General features: G+C 43.9%; 1 protein-coding gene across 2 annotated transcripts in view; it reads left to right on the top strand.

Annotated features, from left to right (window-relative positions):
• Positions 1 to 14,443, top strand: part of LOC137521401 (ATPase family AAA domain-containing protein 3-A) — a 128,084-nt gene that overhangs the window by 10,928 nt on the left and 102,713 nt on the right. The gene's annotated exons all lie outside the window — the stretch shown is intronic.

Here is a 14,443-nt window from a genome sequence, read left to right as displayed (position 1 = left end):
AAGAAGTGGGCATGGCATATTTCACCACTTACCCTCTCTCTTTACATCCACACTGTCCACAGATCTTGGCACCAGTAGCATCTGTCTACCTCTAGCTGCTTCTAGACCTGCACGGCTTGATTTGATTTTCGGACAATACTGGCAAACTATTGAAAATTCTTGGCACTGTTAACCACTTAAGCTGAATGCACGTATCTCCTACTACAAAAAGGCGGTCACTCATACCCCCGCTGACTATTGTGCACCAATCAGTGGAAGGGTCCGTGTGGCTGATTAGTGTACTGGTTAAGGCTGCATTTCCACTTGTGCGGTGCGAATCGCCGCGGTAAAAATTCGCATGCAGATGCGAATTTCGCATGCGGGTCTATGCGAATTTTGAATTCGCATGGATGACGATTTATGCGAATTTAACCATGGCAGTGCTGGTGTGCTTTTCCATTGTTTCTATGCGAATTCGCATACCCAAACCCCATGCGAATTTCCTATTAAATACATTGTATGCGATTCGCATAGTGGTATGCGATATGCGAATTCTGATGGCTCTGCCATGCTAATTTTTTCTGCACAGAAACGCAAAGGAATCTTGACAAGTGGAAACGGTCCCATTCACTTGTATTGCTATGCGAATTTGCATGCGAAAAATGCATGCAAATTCACAATAGTGGAAACGGGCCCTTAGGGCTCTGCCTCTCTCTAAAACAGGAGACTAGAGTTTGAATCCTGTTCAGTAAGCCAGCACCTATTTAGCAAGAAGACCTTGGGAAAGATTCCCCAACATTGCTTCTGCCTACTAGTGGCTGCAGCAGTCCACCAGGAGAAAAGCACAAAATAAATGTTCTGTGTCTGCGGGTTAACGATTGGTAACAGCAATCATTCTTAAATGTGCACAGGAAGTTTGCGCATAAAGCCCATACTGCACCACTGATTTGCCCAAGGGATCATGTAATCCTTTGCCCAATCAGTGTCCTCCCAGTCCTTCAATGATCATTATTACACATAGTAATAGTGAGCATTAATAAAAAATATATATCTAGGATCTGGGGGGAGGCGGGAGGATAAAGTCTCAATATGTAGACAAGATAAGGTAAAAAGACAGTGGGAGCCTAACATTATGGGGGGTGGAGAGGGGGGTGGAGACAGTGTAAAGATTAAGGAGGTTGGTAAAACTTCAAGTAGCCCATTTCGTGTAAACAAAATTGGTAAATGTGTTGGTAAAAATATAAAGTGCATGGTAACCAATGCTCGGAGCCTTGCAAATAAAATAGACGAACTAGAGTTAATTCTGAATGACAAAGGCTATGACATTGTGGGAATAACCGAGACATGGATGGATGAAAGCCATGACTGGATAGCTAATTTAAAAGGATACAATGTGTTTAGGAGGGATAGAACAGGGAAAAAAGGTGAAGGGGTTTGTCTCTTTGTTAAGAATTCTTTTACAGCTGTCCTCAACGATGAGATGGAGGAAGATTGCGAAGATGTGGAGTCCGTTTGGGTAAATATTCATGGTGGAAATAAAAGTTGCCAATTGCTTATTGGGGTATGCTACAGACCACCTCTTATTAATGAAGCTGCAGAACTGCGATTACTACAGCAGATTGAAAAAGCTGCAAGTAAAAACGAGGTCATAATTATGGGCGACTTCAACTTTCCAGACATTGACTGGGGTATTGAGGCTACCCATTCTGGTAAAAGCAGCAGATTTCTTGCAGCACTACAGGACAATTACTTGACTCAAATGGTAACGGAACCAACTAGGGGGAATGCGTTACTGGATCTGATCATTTCTAATAGACCAGATAATGTATCAAATGTTCAGGTTCAAGAACATTTGGGAAATAGTGATCACAACATGATAACGTTTGATCTGGTGACTGATAGGCCACGGGGCAGCGGGACCACTAAAACTATGAATTTTAGAAAAGCAAAGTTCAATCAAATTAGGCAGGCACTAAGTTTGGTGAACTGGGATAATGTACTACAAGGGGACGACACTGAAGGGAAATGGCAAGCTTTTAAACGTATTCTCAATCAATATTGTAGTATGTATATCCCATATGGAAACAAAATGTCTAGGAATAAAAAAAGGCCTCTATGGATGAATAGAAAGGTTAGGGATAAAATGAAGAGGAAAAAGAATGCCTATAAGGTCCTAAAACAGGAGGGGACTGAGGCTGCACTAAGCAATTATAAGGAGTGCAATAAAAATTGTAAAAAAGAAATTAGGCTGGCAAAGATCGAAGCTGAAAATCAAATCGCTAGGGATATCAAATCTAACCCAAAAAAGTTTTACAAGTACATCAACTCTAAAAAAAGAAAGGTTGACTGTATAGGAATCCTAAAGGATGAGGGTGGGAACTCAATGGTGGACGACCAAGGTAAGGCAGAGTTATTAAATGCTTTCTTTGCTTCTGTCTTCACAAAGGAAACAGCACTGTTGCAAATTACAGAGGCAGAAGAGTCTCAATCTTCTAACTGTAATATTAAATACTTAACGCAGGAAGAAGTAAAGGCAAGACTAAATAAATTAAAAATAGACAAGGCACCTGGCCCGGATGGCATGCATCCTCGGGTCCTAAGAGAATTAAGTTCAGTTATAGCTAAGCCCCTTTATCTTATTTTTTGTGACTCTCTTGCAACTGGCAGAGTCCCAGTGGATTGGCGTACAGCCCACTATTTTCCCATTATTTAAGAAGGGCAAAAAATCTGATCCAGGAAATTATAGACCTGTAAGCTTAACATCAGTTGTATGCAAACTATTTGAGGGGTTACTAAGAGATACTATACATGACTTCATAGTAGAAAATAATCTTATTTCTCAGCATCAACATGGGTTTACTAAAGACAGGTCCTGTTTGACTAACATGCTCAGCTTTTATGAGGTAGTGAATGCTAATATGGATATTGGGAATGCTGTAGATGTGATATACTTGGACTTTGCAAAGGCCTTCGACACTGTTCCCCACAGAAGTCTGGTGCAAAAGTTGAGGATGCAAGGACTGGGGAAGAGTTTGTGTGCATGGATAGGGAACTGGCTAATGGAAAGAAAACAAAGAGTTGTGGTCAATGGATCGTACTCAAAATGGGAGACTGTTAGCAGTGGGGTCCCACAGGGGTCTGTACTGGGTCCAGTGCTCTTCAATTTATTTATTAATGACCTAGTAGATGCAGTAGTGAGCAATGTTGCTATTTTTGCAGATGATACAAAATTGTGCAGAATCATCAACTCTCAGGAAGATAGTGTCATATTGCAACAGGATCTGGATAGGATGGCTATATGGGCACATACATGGCAGATGAAATTCAATGTTGACAAATGTAAAGTCATGCATTTTGGTCGTACCAATGGTCTAGCACCATATAAAATAAATGGGATACAGTTGGGAACATCAAACTTGGAGAAGGACTTAGGAGTACTCATCGACAACAAGTTAAATAATCGTACTCAATGCCAAGCCGCTGCAGCTAAAGCGAACAAAATTTTGGGATGCATTAAAAGGGAAATAAAAACTCGAGATGCTAGCATAATATTGCCCCTGTTTAACTCTCTAGTAAGGCCACATTTGGAATATGGAATTCAGTTCTGGGCACCACATTACAAAAAAGATATTGCAGTTTTAGAGCAGGTGCAGAGACGAGCTACAAAATTGATATGTGGGATGGAAGGTCTCGCTTACCAAGAAAGGTTAGATAAACTCGGTTTATTTAGTCTAGAGAAAAGACGCCTTAGAGGAGATCTAATTAACATGTATAAATACATTAGAGGGCAATATAATAGCTTGGCGGATGAGCTTTTTGTCCCTAGGCCTTCTCAAAGGACTAGAGGACATGAGCTGCGCATGGAGGAAAAACGTTTTAGCCATTTATTTAGGAAAGGGTTCTTTACAGTAAGAGTGGTTAAGATGTGGAATGCATTGTCACAGGAAGTCGTTATGGCAAACTCTATACCTGCATTTAAAGGGGGCTTAGATGCTTTCCTTGCGTTGAAAGACATCCATGGCTACAATTACTAGGTTATGCCTAATGATGTTGATCCAGGGATTTTATCTGATTGCCATCTGGAGTCAGGAAGGAATTTTTCCCATTTGGGGCTAATTGGACCAAGCCTGGTAGGGTTTTTTTTCGCCTTCCTCTGGATCAACAGGGGTATGTGGGGGACGGGCTGGAGTTGTACTTTGTACTGGTTGAACTCGATGGACGTATGTCTTTTTTCAGCCAAAATAACTATGTAACTATGTAAAAAAAAAAAAAGTGAAACATTTTTTTTATAAAAGGGTTTGTCGTCCCCGGCAGCAATGATTGGTGCAAGGGATAATGGGGTCCCTGGACCAATCCATGTGCAAGAAGGTCCGTACCCACGATGCAATGTTTGCAATTTTTAATTAATTTTTTTTTTTTGCGATTATCATGTACCCGGTAATATAGTTTAACAAGAATTAGTTAGCGACTGATCACTCAGATTCCCATTGCCCATCATAATAATTTTACAGCGATCGTTTATATGATTGTTCTTTACCATCTTCACTACCGTGGATCAGGGAACGATTGCTTGTCGCCACTGATCCCAAATCCATTTTCACATGGGTACCTAGCTTATACTTGAATGATGGCTTTTGCAGGCAGTAGCAAGTAACAATGTTAGGTAAATAATAAAGCTTTTTTTTTTTTTTTTTTTAAACAATTTTTATTTGAAAAATTTTTCAGTGTATGACAATCAGGCAAAAGGAACAAAATATAAAATAATGACTGTCAAAAATAATTGTCACACACAAGTTATATCCCCACCTAACCCCCCCCCCCCCCCCTACGGTGAAATCCCTTGCACCCCCCCCCTCCTCCCCCCACCCGTTCACACTGTGCCATGTTGATTAAATAGATATTCACCATTTATTAGACTTTGAGTCTCCCAAGTGTATCTCCAATGTCCTCCAGGCAGTACCAGGAAGTAAGAACAAAGTCTCCCATCAATGCTTTCACTTGTTGAGCTGTAAATTGGTGTAGAATAAAGTTCCTCCATACTTTAAAGAAAGACCCAGCTTTCCGTTCCTTGGCCTGTAGGGTGTCCAGTCTCTCCATGTTGAAAATATATAAAAGTTCCTGCCGCACTAATGATATATCTGGTGTGGCAGCATCAAGCCACTTGCACAAGATAGCTCTCCTAGCTGCAATCAAAATTATATGGAACAAAGATGACGGAACCTGTCGGTTGTCATCATCAGACCGTTTAAAATAGTTGAATAACATAAGAATTTTCAATTTGGGCACCTTTTTGTTGCAAAGCTTATTGGCATATCTGAGAACCTTGTCCCAGAAGATCTGAATTTTATGACAATCCCACATACAGTGGAGGAGGTCTGCATTTTTAGCCCTACATTTAGGACACCACGGATTGTAGTGTGGAGGGGGTTTCTTATATTTGATGTTAAAGGCATATTTTCCTCTATGTATCATTAGCAGATGGGAGGATCTCCATTTTTCATCTTTAATAACCTGTCTGACCACTAGATTACCCTCTATGATCATTTTGCCCACACCTTCTTCCATCAGAAGACTTTCCCATTTGATCATTGCCATATCCGCTATCTTTTGATCACTCAGACCTCGAATAGCTAGATAGAAATCTGATAGGGACCTATCTCTCAATGTGGGTTTTAATATGTTATCAAATTTTGTTGGAGTCATTATTGCTTTATGGTGGTGTAGATTTTGATCAACTAGTGAGTTCATTTGGGAGTAAGAGAGGAAGTCTCCTGGGGAGAGGTTGTATTTCTGCCTAAGCTCCCGAAATGTTAGCCATCTACCCTCTCGTAGATCAAACATGTTACCCAGACAGTTCAACCCTTTTTGGTCCCAATTGGCAAAAGCCTGCTGTTGGATACTACAAGGAAAGTTGGGGTTTCCCCAAATAGGTAGATATTTAGAAAATTGCCACGGGAGATCACATTTTTTCCTCACTGCCTTCCAGGCTGCTATGGTATCCCTATAAAGGATGTTATGTTTTAGTCTAAGTGGGATATTTCGTAGCTGAGCATGGAGGAGTCCCGTGAGGGACCATGGAGATACTTGTTCTTGTTCTAGCTTAGTATTTGAATAATGCTCGTTAGCAGTAACCCAATCATGTGAGTGACGGAGAAGAGAGGCCAGATTGTATTCCCTAATGGAAGGAAGATTTAAACCTCCTAAATTTTTTGGTAACGATAATTTGAGTCTGGATATCCTTGGTTTCTTTGAGCGCCATATAAATTTGGACCAGGCAGTGTTGAGCGCCGATACATCTTTGTGCTTCAGGAGCAGTGGGATCGTCTGCAAAGGATATAATAGCCTGCCCATGGATATCATTTTGACAAGAGCAATGCGTCCTGCAAAACCTAAGGGAAGATTCTGCCAGGATTCTAGCTGGGATTTTATGCTCCGTATTAGTGGGGTAAAGTTAAGGTTGTAGATTTGTGTAGGATCTCTAGATATGTTAACCCCCAAGTATCTAATAGCATTTGTTTTAAGTTTAACACCCAGTGATGACCAAGAGGAGATGTCTGCCTTTGTCGACAGGGGCATCAATTCGCTTTTGTCTGGGTTTATCACAAAGCCGGAGAGTGCACCCACTTCTCTGATTGTCTGAAGAGCTACCGGAACTTGGGTCACAGGATCAGATAGAAAAAGTAAAATGTCGTCTGCGAAGAGTGCCTGCTGGACAAGCTCACTGCCTATTGCGATACCTCCCAGATTTTTCCTTAATAATAGAGCTAGTGGCTCTAGTGCCAAGTTAAAGAGGAGGGGGGACAGGGGGCAGCCCTGTCTCGTACCTCTCCTCAATGGGATGTATTTGGAAAGAAATCCTGGTAGTGCTATTTGGGCTTTCGGGTTAGAATACATGGCTTTTAAGGCATTAACGAAATGGCCACCAAACCCCTGTTTAGCAAGCACCTCAAACAGCCAGTCCCACTCCACCTGATCAAATGCTTTTTCAGCATCAACACTCAACACTGCCGCTGATTTATGGGTTGTTGGATATGCCCGTACCTGTTCCAAGACTGCAATCACTTTGCGGATATTTGAGACTGCTGCTCTCTGTCTCGTGAAGCCTACTTGATTGGGATGAATCAGTCTTGGCATAGTAAGAGCCAGCCTGCTTGCCAGGATTTTAGAAAGTAGTTTCATGTCTGTATCGATGAGAGAAATAGGTCTGTAAGAGCTTACATGTTCAGAATCTCTCCCTTCTTTTGGGATCAACTTAATATGTGCTAAGTGTCCTGTGGTAGGGTAAGTGCCTGTGTGCATAATTTTATTGAACATTTGGGCGAGTATCGTGGATATTTCTTCTCTAAGGATTTTGTAATATTCCGAGGAAAGTCCATCAGGGCCCAGAGCCTTATCCAGACCCAGACCCGTGATTGCAGCCTTTACCTCCGCCGGAGTTATTTCCGCATTTAAATCTGACCTCTCCTCCTCCGTCAAACACTTAAGTTTAATTTGTTCTAAACAGGCCTTTATATCCTCTTTAGAGGGTGATTTAGTGGAATATAGAGTTTGGTAATAATTTGCAAATATATCACATACGTTAGTAGGGTGATGTGCCAGAGCCCCCTTCTCATCTTTGACTAGGATTGGTTTTCTGTTTGAGAGTGTTCGTGTGGCTATGGAGGCTAACATCCTACCAATTTTTTCCCCATGCTTGTAGTATTTAAGCTTAATGTACGGCCTATGGGCTTCTTCTCTTACTCTGAACCATGTGTCACTGTTTAATTTGCTTTTAATCCAATCTCTTCTAGTTGAGTCTGTTGGGGTAGCTCGATATCGATTGTATGCTTCCCTGACCGCTTTTACTGCTGCTTCATATTGTTTGTTTGCATCTTCTTTTTTTTTTTTTAAAAAATCCCATAATTTTACCCCTTAAGACAGCTTTTGAAGCCTCCCAGAATAGGATAGGGTTCTCGGTATGAGAAGAATTGTCGCAGGAATACTCAAGCCACCAGTTCTGTAGTTTGCCAGCAAAGCTTTCATCTCCATACAGTTGCGATGGAAAACGCCATATGAATTTATTTCCTCTGGGGATAGAATCTAGTAAATTAAGTGAGATTGGGGCATGATCAGAGATGACCATGTCATTAATTGTAGCTTCTCGGAGTCTCCCCATAAGTGCATTTCGGAGGAGGAACATATCTATACGAGAGTGTGATTTATGTCTATATGAATAGTAGGTGTATTCCCTTGAAGCAGGATTTAGGAAGCGCCAGGGATCTATCAAGTTGGTGGCTTCCATGAGTGCGACAAGTCTCCTATCATGAGATCGTATTTGGGTATCTATTTTAGATCTATCTTCCTGTGGGGAAGCTACCGAATTCATATCTCCCCCCACTATTAGGTTAGGTGATGCTATTTTTGAGAGTCTGGAAAGCAGTGAGTCAAAAAAGGATTGGTTGTTTTCATTAGGGCCATATACATTCCAAATGTTGAATGTTTCTGTGGCTTGTTTTACAGTTATATGTAACCATCTGCCATTCGGGTCTGCCTCATGTGAGAGTACTGAAAGTTGCGCGTTTTTGTTGATAAGAATTAGGACACCCGCCTTTTTATGAACCGCCGAAGCCCCATATACTTCACCGATCCATTTCTTTTTCATGTAATTAAAGTGATGTGATTCTAGATGCGTCTCCTGGAGGAGACATATATCGGGGGACAATTTCTTTAAATGGCTTATAATTCGTGATCTTTTGCCTGCAGATTGCAGGCCTTTAACATTCCAGGAGACTATGTGCATAGTAGGAGGCGACCTAAGTGGCAGTGGGAAACAGTAGTCATCTTTTGTACAGGCATAACATATTGAACCCAAGCTAAATGGTACAGTGTGACCCCCCCTCCCCGCTTCCCTCCCCTCCACCCCTCCCCCCCCCCCCCAGCCTCCCTAAACATATTCCTCAAAGTTGAGGAAAACCCAAAACAAAAGTGTTACCATATATTTAGTGGAGAAAAAGAAACCTTTCCCGTAAGAGCACTTCACTTCTTCCCCGATGGTGTTCTCCCACACCGCTCCGCATCAGCACCTTCCACAGTTCAGCCCTTGTCTGTTGCAAAGCGTTGAAAGCAGACAAGAGAAAGACAAACAGAGAGAACAATTATCTTGTGAGTTATTCATGAAGGGGGCTCTCCGTTTAGGGACGGATTTCTGTGTGGAGAATTCCGTGAAGAGTATGAGGATCTGGGCGATCTTGAAGAATCTTGGGAGTCCTGCAAGAATTGCTTGACTTCCTCTGGTGAGGTGAAGGTTTGTTGTTTACCATCGTGATCGGTGAGGCGCAGAGTTGCTGGATAAATAAAGTAGCATAAACTTGATGCCTTTACTGGCCAGAGTATTGCACGTGGGCACAAAGGCTTGTCGCTTCTTGGAGACCTCGGCTGAATAGTCGTTAAAGAGCCGTATGGAGGTATTGCGGAGCTCAAGTTGGTGCAGTTGGCCTCGGTACGTCGCCATTAGGCGTGATTTGTCTGCGAAGTCTAGGTACCTGACTAGTACCATGCGGGGGGTATCTCGCTGCCGTTTGCTGTTTGCCGGGCCTACCCTATGCGCTCGTTCAACCTTCAGAGGGGATTCGAGGCCTAAGGCCTCTGGTATTTCCTTGGCGCATATGTCGAACAGTTCCTCTGCGGAAATTTCTTCCGGGAGGCCGACCACCCTGATATTGTTCCGTCTGGAACGGTTTTCCAGATCTTCTATTCTGGCATGAGCAGTTGCATTGTCCTTAGTCAGGGATTCTATCTTAGTGTTAGCAGCACGCAGGTCGTCCTCGCAGTTACTAATTCTGGTCTCCGTCTCCTTTACCCTCTTAGCCTGGCTTTGTATGTCTTGCTTGATCCCTTGTAAAGACTTTTTTATGGTCTCTTGGATCATTGTCTGCAAATCCGGAGCCAAGGCCTTCCCCACCTCCTCTGCCAGTCTCTTGTAATTAATACGTAGGTGTGATTTCTGCGTACCTTCACAGAGTGAGTCCTTGTCCGATTCCCCTTCAGAGCTGGATTGATGTCTCTGCGTGTCCTCCTCTATGGCCTGTCTGCTAGCCTTGCGCGCTGATTTCCCGCCCGCCATCTTGGGGGTCTCTCCTCCTGTTTCCTTCCGTTGTCTCTGCTCCAGGCGTGTGAGGTAGCGCTCCATGCGCTATGCCGGGCTGCTGCGGAGAGTCTCCCCGACGTCCTGCCGATGTTGCGGGGACTAGTGGCGGGCTGTGGCTGATATATCGGGCCAAACTGCGGAACAGCTCGCCGGAGCTCTAGCCTCGCGCTGTTACCATGCGGGCGCCGGAACCGGAAGTCCCATAAAGCTTTTTTGAAAAGGGTGTATGATTTCACGCCATGCGAAAGCTCACAATGCTTTTCAATGGCAATGCATGCATTTGTTTTCCGTCCGCAATCTGCGCGCATAACAAAAACTGATTCCCCACTGCATAAAATCGCAATGCGCGTAAAATTTCCATAGACTGCTAGTAGGTGACGGCAGTCTATGGTGGATGACGTGCCTGAGACATGGTGCAAAGAATGCAAAATGCGGAACCTTTTTTCTTCTTAATGCAAAAAATTGTCTGCAGGAAACACAGGTATTTTACACCCTAACTTTGCCTCTGTCACAGCAGTTCTGCGTTACTTTAGATCTGTGTTCTGAGGGGCAGGATCTGCTGTGAGGTGTCATGTAAATTAACAGTGATTTTGGGTGCCGGAGTTGCCCGATAAAATAGTGCCCTACGAGACCGCTCACTATAGAAACTGCTGCTATAAATCTAAAAATAGCTTGCACCAAAGATACCACTATTACCGAACTTTCTATAGTGGGCGGTCCCGATGCCTTTTATTTTATCGGGCGATTTTTTTTAAATCTGGTTGCCATGGGGGTATATTACTGTTATTTTTTGCAAATAAGGGCTTGCAATTATTGCTAGGGTACAGTGAGAAAACACAACATAGAAAAATATACCTTTTTACAAATGTTATTCCTATACAGTGAGCTAGGGACATAATTTAAATGTTGGGATAACCAGGACAAATGGGCAAGTAAAATGTGTGGTTTTTATTTTAGAACTCTAGTGGAAGGAAATGGAGAGGTTTTTTTAAAATGTTTTCCTGCTAATTTTTCACATTAAAATGCATATAGAAAAATATTTCTCACCCCAAGATATAGCTCATTTAGGTCTGATAAGCAGTTATTAGTGAATGAATGGGAGAAGTACTGACATGTGACAATTGTTTGGATGCATAAGGTGTCAACAGCTCTTAAAGGGAACCAGAGAGGAACGGGGGGTGGAAAAAGAAAAAGATTTTATACATACCTGGGGCTTCTTCCAGCCCCATAAGCCTGAATCGCTCCCACGCCGCCGTCCTCAGCTTCCTGGATCCGCCGGTACCGGGCCCGTCACTTCCGGCGGACGCGGCCAATTGTCCGCATCACAGAGGCTCCCTCCATACATGTACGCATGCGGCTGCGCAGTTAGCGGCCACATGCGTATCAGTATGGGGAGAGAACCCGGTGATGCGGAGAATTGGCCGCGTCCGCCGGCCGACTTGCCGACTCGCGGCAATGACGGGACCCGGTGGCGGCGGTTCCAGGCAGAGGAGGACTGCGGCGTGGGAGCGATCCGTGCGTATGGGGCTGGAGGAAGCCCCAGGTATGTATATTGCATCCTCTCTGGTTCCCTTTAAGACTGAAGTGGTTCAAATAAAAAGCATCACTACAGTATGTGATCTGGATAGTTGTATATGCTGTACATGGGGGAGGGGGGGTGAATGACATTTTCCTACTTTTATGGACCTATAATTTGGTCTGTTTGGGTTAACAATAAGTTCGCCTCCACTATGTGATAAGCGAGTAGTGTATGTTGCCACTGGTAGTCAGTTATAAGAGTGGGCCTAATGAAAGATTTATAGTCTGTGCAATTACCCACCGTGGAGCATCTTAATAATGGAAACTGATTACCACTCAACAGTAGCAAGAAAAAGTATGTGAACCCTTTGGAATTGTATGAATTTCTGCACAAATTGGTGATAAAATGTGATCTTAACTTCAGCTAAATCACATAATAGACAATCACAGTCAGGCTCTTATGCGCTCCAACGTGCATCTCACGCGGGTGCGCTGAAGTCATTGGACGTCCTCCAGGCTGTACTGCGCAGGCACAGTAGTTCTGCGCCTGCGCAGTACAGTCCGTAGGACGTCCGATGACGTCAGCATGGCCGCGTGAGACGCACGGTGGAGCACCGGAGAAGACCGGGAGCCTCGGGAGCGGCGTCGAGGGCACATCTTGCCTGCCGCAGGCTGGAGGAAGCCCCAGGTAAGTGGATTAGTATTTTTATTTTTTTAAACACCTCCTTGAACCTTCCCTTTAAACTAATACCACACAAATAATTAAATGTTTCCATGTTTTCGTGAACACACGATGTAAACATTCACAGTGCAGGTGGAAAAAGTGTGTGAACCCTTGAATTTAATAAATGGTTTAACCTTCTTTGGCAGCAATAACTTCAAACGTTTCCTGTAGTTGCAGATCAGACGTGCACAATGGTCAGGAGTAATTAAGCAGTGGCTTCCTCTGTGGTATCCTGCCATGAACTTCATTCTTGTTTAGTGTTTTATGTATCATACATTTGCTAACATGGATTTTAGCATATGCCAGAGACTTTTGTAAGTATTTATCTGACACTCTAGGACTCTTCTTTACCTCATTAAGCATTTTGCACTGTACTCTTGCAGTCATCTTTGTAGGACGGCCACTCCTAGGGAGAGTAGCAGCAGCACTAAACTTTCTCTATTTATAGACAATTTGTCTTACCGTGGACTGATGAACTGCAAGGCTTTTGCATATACTTTTATAACACTTTCCAGCTTTATGCTAGTCTACAACTCTTAATCATAGGTCTTCTGAGAGCTCTTTCGTGCGAGGGATCATTGTGCAAGGCACATCAGGCAATGCTTCTTGGTAAAAGCAAACTCAAAACTGGTGTGTGTTTTGTATAGGGCAGCTGTAACCAACACCTCTATTCTCATCTCCATGATTGGACTCCAGCTGGCTGACACATAACTCCAGGGGTTCACATACTTTTTCCACCCGCACTGTGAATGTTTACATGGTGTGTTCAATAAAAACATGGAAACATTTAATTATGTGTGTGGAATTAGTTTAAAGGGACCCATAGCAGTGCCTGAAATAAAAAAAAAGTACTTACCTGGGGCTTCTTCCAGCTCACTGCAGGCGGCAAGGTCCCCTGGCGTCCTCTCCTTGTGCCTACACCGGCCCCCGTTACTGGCATCACCCGGGCCGGGTGTCGGGCCGGCTCCTCCTGGTTAATGACACATGGAGTCATCACACCGGGCGCTTTGAGTCATCACAGCGACCGGCGTGACAGGTCTGCGTATGCGCGGAAAACCTGCGCATGCACAGACCTGTCACGCCGGCTGCCGTGATGACGCGAAGCGGCCGGTGTGATGAAGCCATGCGTCATTAACCAGGAAGAGCCAGCCCGACACCCGGCCCGGGTGTCGCCGGTAACAGAGCCCGGCGGAGGAACAAGGAGAGGAGCCAGGAAGACCTTGCCGCCTACAGTGAGCTGGAAGAAGCCCCAGGTAAGTACTGCCCTATACAAAACACACACCAGTTTTGGGTTTGCTTTTACCAAGGAGCATTGCCTGATGTGCCTCGCACAATGATCCCTCGCACAAAAGAGCTCTCAGAAGACCTACAATTAAGAATTGTAGACTAGCATAAAGCTGGAAAGGGTTATAAAAGTATATGCAAAAGCCTTGCAGTTCATCAGTCCATGGTAAGACAAATTGTCTATAAATGGAGAAAGTTCAGCACTGCTGCTACTCTCCCTAGGAGTGGCCGTCCTACAAAGATGACTGCAAGAGCACAGTGCAGAATGCTTAATGAGGTAAAGAAGAATCCTAGACTGTCAGATAAATACTTACAAAAGTCTCTGGCATATGCTAACATCCATGTTAGCAAATGTATGATACATAAAACGCTAAACAAGAATGGAGTTCATGGCAGGATACCACAGAGGAAGCCACTGCTGAATTACTCCTGACCGTTGTGCACGTCTGATCTGCGACTACAGGAAACGTTTGAAGTTATTGCTGCCAAAGAAGGTTCAACCATTTATTAAATTCAAGGGTTCACATACTTTTTTCACCTGCACTGTGAATGTTTACATCGTCTGTTCACGAAAACATGGAAACATTTAATTGTGTGGTATTTAAAGGGAAGGTTCAGGGAGGTGTTTAAAAAAAAAAAATACTAATCCACGTACCTGGGGCTTCCTCCAGCCCGTGGCAGGCAGGACGTGCCCTTGACGCCGCTCCGGGTCTTCTCTGGTGGCTCACCCGACCTGGCCAGGCCGGGTTCCTGGTCGGGCTCTTCTGCGCTCCACCATGCGTCTCACGCGGCCGTGCTGACTTCATCGGACG

The sequence above is a fragment of the Hyperolius riggenbachi genome, chromosome 6, assembly GCF_040937935.1.
Source record: "Hyperolius riggenbachi isolate aHypRig1 chromosome 6, aHypRig1.pri, whole genome shotgun sequence".
NCBI lineage: Eukaryota > Metazoa > Chordata > Amphibia > Anura > Hyperoliidae > Hyperolius > Hyperolius riggenbachi.
The sequence above is the reverse complement of the archived record's forward strand: the minus strand, read 5'-3'. Positions and strand labels throughout refer to the sequence as shown.